We start from the raw sequence: 12,788 nt of genomic DNA on the forward strand, positions 1-12,788 counted from the left end.
GTCACCTGTGGTCTGATTTTCTCTGTAGGACTGCAGGTGTCCAGGGTCAGGAGTGGCTTTTCCTGGTGGTCCTCCTGGGAGAGAGGCCTTCTACGTCATCATGTTAATGTTATTTAGCTGTTTGATATTTGAACACATTTATTAAAACAAATACTAACTGATAACTCTTTCTGGTCATTGATTTTATCACCAGTTTTATTATTACAGATGTTTTTGAACATGTTACATGAACAGAAAATGAAAAGATGGTAAGGAGACAAGATTATTTATGATACTTTACACTTACTTACAGATCAAAACCAGTATGGACCAGTTATGTACGGTTAAAGCAGAATTAACCTGAGTGACTCTTCCTGGATCATTTATTTAAACTGAGTGAGCAGGAAGTCTTTATCAGTGCAGCTGGATCTGCTGCAGGAGGATCCAGACGTGGATGGAGTGCTGGAGCAGACCCGTGGCTGGATGTTTCTGGCCAGAGGAACATCATACAGGACGGTCTGCAGAGAGAGCTTTGGGACGCTTCCTCTCACTGTCTACTCCATCGTCCATCTACAGGGCCTGCTGGCCTGGCTCAGACGACGGCTGTTGCATCTCTGTGAATGACTTGCCTGTTAACAATAGTGGTGGTCTGCTGGTACCTCCTGCAGGACAGAGCACCACTGACCTCCTCCACACACATCTTCCTCAGACTCATCCACCAGGGCCACAACCTCACCAGCGCAGATGCAAATGTGCAGCACAGTGCATGCTGACCTGTAATAGATTAAAAAAGAGGTTTTTTATTGAAAAATGTAAAACAAAACAACCTGCAGTACACTGGTTCTGTTCAGTTTAAAGAAAAGCAGCAGGGAAATCTACAGAGAATTTACATTTTTAAGACAGATCTAATCATTATTAGGCTTAAGTTGAATAAACAAATGCACATTGAAAACACTTCAATGCTATTTTGTTAAAAAGCCTGTTTTTTAAAACGTTTTACATTGATGCAAAATAAGAAGTTCTAAGGTCCAATTAACATTAGAAAACATCCTACTGCATTCAACATTTATAATGCATTTGGTTCATATTAATTATGTACAAGATAATACTCTGTAGAAATGTGTTGTGTATGTTTAACTAGTTTATTCTGTACCTTAAAACATACATGAAACCATCTAAAGTTAACATGTAAGTTCTGAAAGCTTCTAGAATAAAATACGTTACTTTACCTGAAAACAGTTGTGAACAAACGCTGCTGATGGAGGTAAAGCTGCTCTAGCTCCTTAAATATTCCTGCTCGATGTTCGCTAACCTTAGCACTTTTCCTTTGCGTGTAGCTGCCGCCACGGCTGTGAGGGGACCTACGGGCTACCGTAGAGGTGAAGGCTAGACTGTCCAAATTCAGAGCCGCTGGGTTCCGGTCTTAGCGGTCTAGCAAGGACCCGGCCTTGACCGGCGAGGACCCGTACTCCTAAGCATCCTGCCCGTGGATTCGGACACGCCCATTGTCTCCTTCTCTCTTCACTTCAGGAAATGGGTTATTGATAAACATATTGATAAAATCCATGACAACAACTGTTTTGCACACTTAATGAGGATGTTGTCCAGCTGGGCTTATTTAAAAAAACACAATCTCTTTTATTCTTGTTAAATTTTGGTCATTCAAAACAAATGTGTTGATTGTGGATTAAAGCAGTTGTGTTGTGAACAGGTTTAGGCTCCCTGGTATCTCTGATGCTTTATTACCAGTTACTGCAGATGCCACACTTTTCACAGAAAGTATAAAGCAAATCATGGACGTCACTAGGATTGAGATATAGGGGGGCTTAGCCCCAGGAGCTTGACCTCGAACGTTTTTTGTCACACCCTGCAAAAACTTTGTCAATTAATTCATTATCTGAAGAACATTTAACAAAACCTATTATTTTATCACTTTCTTTTCCTTTCCTACTTTTGTGCATTTTCTCTCTTCTTTTTATAAAAAATAACACTTTAATCAGTTCATTAGTGGGGTCTATGTTGAAGAAAGATTTTATGTAAGTCCATTAAAAATTAGATATGTTATATTTCCAAATAAAGCTATTCATTTCAGTCTACTGCACTTAACAGGGGGAAATGTTGTAGTCTTTTATTTGTTTAATTACAACTTGTTTAATTAATAACTGTTACTGAAATGTGACAATAAAGAACAAATGAATAATTGTAAAACTTTTATTCTGCCAAATGAGTGTGCAGTTGACAGTTTTAATATATGAATAACACTGCTATGATATGGAATAAGGGAGTATGTAATTAACAATTATAAGACAAAATAACAGTATGTAAAAAAATATCCAGCAAGTAGTAGAACTTATAATACAGAAAGTCAACTATACAGATACAACTTGACATAAGGTTGCAGGCCAGATGATAATTATAGTTATTTTTTTTATCAAGGTCTCTTACCTGTTCACTCCTAAATAGAAAACTGTTCAATTTTGCTTGGGAACTTTGTGCTCAGGTAAATGCTCATAACGATGCGCTCGCCCCTGTTTTCGCTGTAGATCACTGACCTTGACCATGCAGATCTCCTCAGAATCAACCACCTGGTCTCTCTCCTGTTCCTCACTCACTCTCTTAAAAAAATCTTCGTATATCCATCTAGCCAACACATTGAAAAACATTTTCAATTTCTAATGCCAGAACAAATGCTACTATACCATTCAGTTTTCACTCACAATAATTGAAACAGCCATTGGTGGATAAATGGGACAGAATATGGACAACTGTTAGCCTAATATAGCCTATGTTTGGTTGCTCATGATGATGGCATTGTCCATAACGTCACATTAAGCTGCCAAAATTTATGTTAAAGTTAGACGGGTACAACATCTCCTTTCTTTACCATAGGTAAACATAGGAAATATTAAGCAATTGACAACCCACATGGAAAGAATTCATATAAACATATAGGTTTTAATATATGTTTTGATATAGCTTTTAAATATATGTGACATATATAAAACTGGCTGTTTATTATAGATACATATGTGTACCTATAATATAATATAGAATATAGAAAAATAATATGATAATAATATAGAAAAATGGTCAATAATATACACATTCGGCCAGATTCTGATTCAGGTTTTTAGTGTGGAGTGATTTTTGTGCCACCAACTGGAGCGTGCAGTGATCAATCTGCAAGAGCACAACGTCGTATGCAGCCCTGCAGTCGTATGCAGCCCTCTCTCTGCATGCTCAACTCCGTCTCTGCCTGCACAAATCTCCCTGCTGTTGCTCAATTTGCAATTTACAAAGCAATGTAGCCTCTCCGTCAGCCAATCAGACAGCTCTCCATTATGCAATCAAAGCATGTCCAGGAAATACTGGCAGGAAAATTGCACTTTTTTCAGATAAAGAGGACTTTATATAATTATATTTAATTAGGTTGATTAACCCTCCTCTTTTCCTGGGACATTTCCAGTGTTCACTTCCTTTTACACATCAAGGGATCATTTATGCCTAACCAAACAGAGAAGAAACACTTTATATGTTGAAATTAAGTCATTTTTAACTGAAAAGAGTGCAATTTAACAGTTTTAGGAATAGGCAATGTGTCTTTTCTGGAAGTCAAATATGGTCACCCAAATCATGACACATGAATTACAACAAAGTATCTTGCAGGCAGTGGATGGTGACTGGTAGCTAACCAGCAGCAGAAAGCAGTTTAATAAGCTGTTAAATGGGTGTTTTTCTGTAAAGCAGTATTTCCTGGACATGCTTTGATTGGATAAAACAGAGCTGTCTGTGATTGACTGTTGGAGAGGCTACTTGTTGAGGAGAGCAGGGAGAGATTTGCATGTGCAGAATTGATCCCATAGAGAGGGCTGCAGCTGCTGCACACAAGCGCAGCGCAGGTTCTGTTTGTGCAGACTCATTACTGTACTCTCAAGTTGGTGGCACTAAGTCACTCAATGAACTGGCTGGCTGGTTAATCATGTCACTTCAGGGGAGTTTTCCGACCATTTTACTTGACATCAAAGCTTTTCATTATGGTTTGCGGCATGTAAACATGCTAGCGGAGTTAGCATTAGCATGTCGGTGCTGTAGCATTTTCCACTCTCGTCTGAACTATAACCTTGAAATGTTAACGGTATGCTGCTGTTGCTGTCTTACCCTAATGTGATGTTGAGTGACTTACATGAGCGCTGAGCAGGGTTTGCTCATCGATATATAGTTTTTTCTGTATCGACCCGCCCCCTGACTTGTCAACAAAGCTGCGGGCTTAAGGAAGTGGAGGAAGTCCTTTCTCGATACTTCCTGTGTGCGACGGTGTAGTTCTATATTCATTAATTATTATTTCTGTTTCAGACTAAAAAACTCATGTACCAACTACACGTGTCGTGATTGTGTTCAGCATGTAGATGTGAACAAATAAAAAAAAGTTAACTGAAAAAAATAAAATAAACCAAAATGATAGGGGGGCTTGTGATTATTTTAGGGGGGCTGAAGCCCCCCTAAAACGGACCTAACGACGTCAGCGAAGCAAATTCCAACAGACAGCAAGTGGAGTTTAACAGCTATTGAAAAACAGACTGGCGATGTACAATTCACAGTCTAATGACCAGAGTGCAGCTCGATTTAATTTACAAAAGAACAATAGTGTGTGTGTGTGTGTGTGTGTGTGTGTATAGATACAAAGTGGAGGTCACTGTTCCAACAGACATCTCTCCCTTAATTTCATTAATTTTGCCATGGTGGCATTGCAAGGTCCCATCTAAACAAGGTGAAATAGGACAAGCACTGAGCGGACTGGAGGACGGCTGACATGAGGCTGCATGCTTCTGTCCTGTAAAAGACACACAAGTATGACAACCTGCTAATTTATTGGAGGGAGGTTAAGTCTTCTCTATACTGTCAACATTATACCAGGTTCTTGGCATGAGTCCACACAGGGAGTGTGTGTGTGTGTGTGTGTGTGTGTGTGTGTGTGTGTGTGTGTGCGTGTGCGTGTGCGTGTGTGTGTGAGACAACTCACAGCTGCTCTTGATGAACATAACATCTATGATAGCTTCCAGTCAGGTTTTCGTAAAGCTCATTCTACTGAAACAGCTCTTCTTAGGGTCTCTAATGACCTTCTGACTCACAGTGATGCAGGGGACTGTTCTGTTCTGGTCCTGCTGGATCTGACTGCAGCCTTTGACACTGCTGACCATCACCTGCTACCGGAGAGGCTGAGAGACTGGGTAGGCCTATCAAGATCTGCTCTGGAGTGGTTCTCCTCTTATCTTTCTGAGCGCTCCTCCTCTGTGGTCGTCTCCAAGTTTTGGTCCTCCACCACCTCCCTTACCCATGGTTAGGGATGGGTACCTTTGACATTTGAATCGATTCGGTACTAATTCCCGGTACCTACAAATCGATACCGGTACTTAACAGTACCAATTTTCAATACTTTTGAGTGTTTATTATCATAATTCTCTTTTATAATTAAATATATATTTTTCTCAATATATAACAATATTTGATAAATATAACGATAAATAACATTCAACTGTTAGTATTTTAACATCGTCCTTGTAGTTTTATAAGCTTTGGATTGTGAGAGAGATGGCGCTTGCGCACGGTCACGCTGCGAGCTGCTCGTCCTCTTTACGCACTGATGCCTTGCATTTTATCGGTTTTTATTGGCGTTTTATTGGCTTTTATGCACTTTTCTTGTTGCTGATCCCTTTTTTGAATGGTGTGGATCCTCTGCTGACATATGATCGAGCTGCGCTGCTGAGGCTTCGTCCTTCCGTTGATGTAGCCGGCAGCGCGCGCTGGGAACCGGGCTGTGCGAGCTATGAACCTCACGGACGATGCTGCTGGTTGAACTGCCCGCGTGCTCTCTCCACCCAAGCCGTGATGTGTCGGCCCTCTGTCCGCCCCAGCTCGAGAAGGAAGCATCGGAGAAGACGAGGAAAGAGAGGTAGCCGGCGCGTGAGACGTCGGCCTGGATCCCTGAACAAGCGGCTGGCCCGATCCGGCCCAGCTTCTGACCCGATGGTTCCGAGATGTCTCCTGGATTACTCGGCGCCCTGCCCAGGGAACTCGGCCGGCTCTGATGGTGTATCGGCACCGCGCCACGGCCGATCGGCTCGAAGATCACGCCAGACTGGGGTTTGCTGGGAGAATCTGTGCTCGGTTACGGGCACAGAGTTAGAGGGGACTGGGTCCGTGCGCGATCTCTGTGCTGCAGCCCCGCTGCAGACCCGGTTTGGTTTGGTCAATGCCAGGTCTGCGCTGAACAAAACTTTTATTCTTCGTGACTTTTTTATTCAGCATGACTTGGGTTTTCTCTGCATCTGTGAGTCCTGGATCCCGTTTGGTGACACAAGTTCCCTACTCGAGCTCATACCACCTGGCTGCTCGTGTTTTAATATCCCCAGGTCACGGGGCAGAGGTGGAGGGCTGGTTGTTGTTTTTAAATCCAGCTTTCCTTGTAAACAGCTTACACCCACCATGTCATTTTCTTCCTTTGAACTGTGCTTATTTGAACTGTGCATCTCCCCCCGCCTGCTCGTTGTGCTGATTTATCGGCCTCCAAAGACTGACTCTAACTTCCTTAATGATTTCTGTGATCTTGTGGCAGACTGCATCCTAAAATATGATTATGTCCTATTTTTTGGTGATTTTAACATCCATATCTGCTGTCCTGACAATGTGCTTGCTAAAGGTTTTTTTAATTTGCTAGAGTAATTCAATCTAACTCAATGGGTATCATCCCCAACTCATGCCAGGGGTCACACCCTGGACCTGGTTATCTCTTATGGTCTACCCATCATGAACCTTGTGACTTTGCCTCCTGTGTTCTCTGACCACTCTCCAATACTCTGTGATGTTACGTTGCCATGTCCTGTCCCTGTGTGTGAAGCTCCAGCTACTAGGTTCAGAGCCCTGGATGCAGAAACTATTTCAAAGTTTGTGGACTGTATGTCCGTAAGGTTAGAGACCTTTAACCCAGATCCATCTAACGTTGATCACTATTCACAACACTTTGATGTACTTTGTAATCAGGTCCTGGACGTGGTTGCCCCTCTCAAGCTTTGCAAGTCTCGGCCTAGGAGGGAGCCTTGGCTCTCTGATGTCACACGGGCTTGCAGGCGGGCGTGTAGATCCTCTGAGAGAAAGTGGAAAAAGGATGGCCTACAGGTCTCGCGTGAGTTGTTCAGAGCATCTCTGGTTGCTTATCAGGATGCAGTGAGGGCCGCCAGAATGGCCTATTTTGCAGACATCATTGAGACAAACTCCAATAATCCTAAGATTCTCTTCAAAACGCTAAACTCAGTTCTGGTGTATCAGGAGCCTAGCACCATGTCTCCTACAGCTGCTGGAAACTCTGAAGCTTTTCACAAATTCTTTGTTGATAAAGTATCAGGCATTAGAGCAGTCATTTCTGGTAACTCTGTTGACCCTGTTCCAGTTCCTCCATCACCACCCACCCTGAGCTCCCTCAATACAGTTTCATACTCTGAGCTGAGTAAGCTAGTTGCGAGGCAGAAGCCATCTGGCTCTCCACTTGATGTTCTACCGCCTCGTCTCTGGAAGGCTGCCTTTCCGTGCCTTGGCCCATCACTTGGTCAGATTATCAATGGGAGCCTCAGCACAGGTGTGGTCCCAGCTGCTTTGAAAGCAGCAGTTATTCGGCCGACCCTGAAGAAACCTGGTGCTGATGTCTCTGTGATCGAAAATTACAGGCCTATCTCTACCCTGCCCTTTACATCTAAACTGCTTGAGAAAGTCGTTTATCAGCAGCTGGTCTCACATTTAGCTGACTCTGATCTGTTTGAGGTTTTCCAATCAGGGTTCAGGTCTGGCCATAGCACAGAGTCAGCTCTACTGAGGGTCCTAAATGACATCTATCTATCACTAGATCAGGGAACATCTGTGCTGCTTCTGTTAATAGACCTGACAGCAGCCTTCGACACAGTTGACCACGCGATTCTACTCGATCGCTTGGAACGTTGGGTTGGGATCAAAGGGTCAGCTCTGGACTGGTTTAGATCGTATCTCCAAAACAGGACATTCTGTGTTAAACTGGGTGATGTTTTTTCTTCTTGGGAGGGGCTCCGGTGGGGGGTCCCGCAGGGGTCGATCCTTGGTCCACTTTTGTTTGCCATTTATCTGCTACCTCTGGGGTCAATCTTTCGTAAACATGGCCTATCATTACATCTGTACACTGTTAAAAAAATCCGTAAATTTAGGGGTCCCTTTACCGTGGATTTGCTACGGATTCGCTCCGTTTTGCGAAATACGGAAAGTTTGCTGTTGCGCACGCGCATGCGCAACAGCAGAATTTTCTCCCCCTGCCAGAATATTCCGACGCCATTACTTTCAGTGCGGTCAGTGCCTACCTAAATTTCTGCAAGTCACAAGGAAAGTTGGAAACAGGTTGGTTGTGTGGAATGAGAACGGAGTGCCACCTTGTTCCCTCTCGTACATTAAATTGGCCTCGATAGGCAGTTGGAAGTGGTGTGTATGTGAGTGGACGTTTGCTGCTAGCTGCGTTAGCATTAGCATTAGCCAGCCGCCTGCGCTTCGTAAGTACGTCAAAAATCATTTTTCCCTCCCTCTTACATGAAATTTGGTCTCGATAGCCAGTTGGTAGCCATGTGTGTTTCATGGTAACATTTGAATGTGTGGGTTTTGCGTTATTTTGAAGCGTGGTTTGCCCAACTAAAGTTAGCGTTAGCCCATAAATTGGATGCGCGCGCTTGTGTGTGTGTGTGTGTGTGTGTGTGTGTGTGTATTGTTATAGCTCGCCGTGTTACGTTAGCATGCAACTGAACATGGTAATAATTAAAAGGGGTGATAGTTAAGTAGAATCAGATTTCCTTGCAGGAAAAAAATTAAAGCCCAAGGAAAGTGGCCCATGCAGCCCAACGCAGATTACTTATTTGAAGGTACCTGAAAAGTGAATGTGCTTCACTGTGCTGATAAAAATTTATTGTTTTCATATTGATTCTGTTCTGATTCTGGCTATCCTTCAATTGGCAAATTCAATCTCTTAAAAATGTTGACTTGTAACATTTGTGGCTTTAATGCTCGGTCTTCGACTGATTACTTGAAACACTGCCGAACACACAGAAATAATAATAATGTATCTTTTTTATGTGGCCATAGGGAATGCAGAAGGAAGTATAACACATACAGTAGCCTTGCTGTGCATATGTCACGAGCTCATGTAGACAGAAGGAGCACACAAACATGGAACCGTAATGTGTCTGTACAGTTAAGGTGCTTGTTTAATTTTTGCAGCAGTGAATATGATGATCTTAAAACTTTAAAGTGTCATTTGAGTGGTCACATAGATGAGGGTTTGACTGTAACATGTCCCTTTGATGGATGTTCTAAGACATTCAATGTAAAGTCATCCTTTTTAACGCATATTTCCAGATACCATAAAGGGTGGGATGTTACCAAGATAGCCCCAGTTCAAATATGTGAACTAACAGAACGGTCTTTCCAAGGTGAAATATCACATTTAGAACCTGAAGAACCTGAAAGTTTTAACACTGATGCAGAACAAAGTGATAATTTCTGCTGTGATCAAGTGAAAGACAACTTCACAGAGAGTCTTGCTCAGTTTTACTTGGGTTTACAGGCAAAATATTTGGTTCCAGCCTCCACAATAACAGAAATAGCAAATGAAATGAGAACTATAAGTGATATTCAACAGGAATATACTGTGGATGCACTAGCCTGTGAACTGGGGCAGTATGGTGTTCCAAAGGAGACTGTAACATCTCTTGGGAATAGTATATACGAGCAGAGCCCTATGCACAAGGCATTACATGAAAAGGGTCATTTAACTACGCAACACAAGAGGCTGAAATATTACAAGTCACACTATGACTATGTTGAACCTGTTGAAGTCTTTCTTGGACGCAATCACAGTGGCCAGAAGAGGCACTATCATTACATCCCAGTACTGGAAACCCTCAAAGTAATTCTGAAACAGCAAGGTTTAGATCAGCACAGTCCTAGTTCTAATTCTGAAGATGATGTACTGTGTGATGTCACTGATGGGTGGGCCATCAAATCCAATGCCATGTTTTCCTCAGACCCAGACAGTTTAAAGGTAATGCTCTTTCAGGATGCTTTTGAGGTGGCTAATCCACTCGGATCTGCCAAGACAAAGCATAAAGTATTGGCTGTCTACTTCACACTTGGAAATTTTCATCCACACCAACGATCAACTGTTGATCAGATACAGTTGGCATTACTCTGTGTAGAGAAAGATTGCAAATACTTTGGAATGGATAAGATTTTCAATAAGCTAGTGTCAGACTTGTGTGAGCTGGAGGAAAGGGGCATATCTTTCAATGGAAAAATATATAAAGGCACTGTTGCGTGCATAATGGGCGATAATCTGGGCTCCCACATGATTGGTGGCTTTACAGAAAATTTCAGCACAGCTCAATATTTCTGCAGATACTGTTTGGCAACAAAAAGTGAATTTCAGTCTAACCCTCTCACAGTTTTCACTCATAGAAATCCAGCTGATCATAATGAGACTGTGCGGTTTCTGGAAAGTAACGATGAAGTACACACTCATCACGGTGTTAAATGTGACAGTGTTTTCAACAAAATGTCCAACTTTCATGTGTGTCAGCCAGGCTTACCAGCTTGTTTAGCTCATGTTCTGTTTGAGGGGGTAGTAGATTATGATTTGGCATTGTTTTTGCAGTTCTTAATCAGAACACAAAAGTGGTTCAGTTATGAGGTTCTTAATGAAAGAATCAAATCATTTCCTGGTGAAAGCAGCGACAAGCTAAACACTATTCCCACTACAGGAGCCAGGCTTGGAGGACATGCAGCCCAAAACAGGTGGCTTTTGAAATTCTTGCCTGTTTTGGTGCATGACACAATTGAAGATGCTGATAATGAAGTATGGGGACTTGTACTACTTCTGAGGGAGCTTGTTGAATTTGTCTGTGCACCTCGGCTCTCAGAGTTGCAGATTGCTTTCATGAAGGGACTGATTGAACTGTATGTGGAATTGAGGCAAGAGCTGTTTCCAAGAGTTCAACTTAGATCAAAACACCACTATCTGCTTCACTATGCACACTTGACTTTACAATTTGGCCCACTCATGTATACTTGGACAATGCGCTTTGAATCAAAACATTCTTATTTTAAAAGGTGCATTAGGGCAAGTAAGAACTTCATAAATGTAACCAAGTCTCTGGCTGAACGGCACCAGTTGCTTCAGGCTTATCAGTCTTGTGGTACCTTGTTTCGTTCCCAGGTTCATGTGTCAGACTCAACACGGTTCTATCCAGAGCTCTATGACCAGAACATAAGGACAGTGGTTGGTGAATTTGATTTGAACTCAAGTAACTCAGTTGTCACAGAGAGTGCGCAGGTTAAAGGCACTAAATATGCAAATGAATGCTGGTCTTACTGAGCTACGCAAAAGGACTACTGCAGTTAGGACAAATAGCAAGCATTTTTGTAAAAAATGAAACTACTGTCTTACTTTTGCTTCGAGGGAAAACTGCCAGCTGGATACCTGAGCTTGGACTCTATGAACTTGATGAAAATGCTTCTGACCTGTTCAGTTGCCATGATTTGAACAAACTTGTTGATTATCATCCACTTTATGCTTACCACAGAGGTACTCGGTGGCTCATTCCTCTTAAACACACACCAACATGGAACTTGTGAAAAACTATGTCAAGAAAGCAATGCCATCGCTCAGTAGCGATAAGATGGATACACTCATGGCTAAACTGGAGGAATTAGGAGTTCTCTCTGTAGATGACCTGAGCCTTGTGGACCCGGAGGACATTAAAGACACTCTGCCATTCATTCAGTGCAAAAGATTCGTCAGAGCTGTCAAAGCATTGGAAGCAGGTGAGTTTTTGCCCCTCTGTTTTAATGCAAGTTTTCTGAAACTACAAGGTTTTATTCCAAAAATGCCAAAAAAAAGTTGCCATCAGCTGTACATGGCAATAATGTCTCTATAATTGGTTTTCATAATTAGGTCCATTTGTATTCCTGGTTGACCCAAACTGGACATTGAGGACCAATGTATTAATTGATTTGCAACAACTGTGATGTGTTTAATTTATGGAGATGTTTGTCATATCATCCATAGATTCACAAACTCCACCGCAGTTCACCCGGCCTGGCCCCTCATCAACACCTGAACCACAGAGGTTTCAGCTGCCCTCAACACCACCTGAGACAGCCGACTCCCCATCCCAAGACACATATTCTGTACCATGGCACAAATTTCCCTCAAAAGTCATGGATGAGTTGCGTGAAAAAAAGTACATAATGGGGAAAGACAGACGAGAGATGGTTCGGATCGTCGCTGAAGATTACCTCCATAAACACCCAGGAAGACCTGGTAGACAAAAGCTGAGGGAACTCGCCAGTATGATTGTAGGACAATATCCTGCCTCCTTCAAGCTGACAGAGCCGTTTGGAAACAAACCTTTTGCAAAAGATGGTTCTGAAACTCTCTTTCGTCAGCTGGAACACAGAATTGAAAATATGAAGAGGCCACTAAGCTCACTGAAGAGGCAAGCAGGGGGTGAAAATTCGACAAAGAAAAGGCCCAGAAATTCAGATCTGTATGGATGTGTTGCTTGGGATCCAATCATTGAGGGGGCCATGTGTAGAGAAGACCTGCTGTCTAAACGAGATGAGTTGAAACGTGCCTTTCAAACCCAGGATCTTCAGGTGGGTCTGCAATCATCCATTACAGACACAGAAAGCTTTATTAATCCTCAAAGGGATATTCGGTTCCTACAGTCCACCATCTAGACATACAACCA

Source organism: Nothobranchius furzeri, chromosome 5 (genome assembly GCF_043380555.1).
Source record: "Nothobranchius furzeri strain GRZ-AD chromosome 5, NfurGRZ-RIMD1, whole genome shotgun sequence".
In the NCBI taxonomy this organism is placed as follows: domain Eukaryota; kingdom Metazoa; phylum Chordata; class Actinopteri; order Cyprinodontiformes; family Nothobranchiidae; genus Nothobranchius; species Nothobranchius furzeri.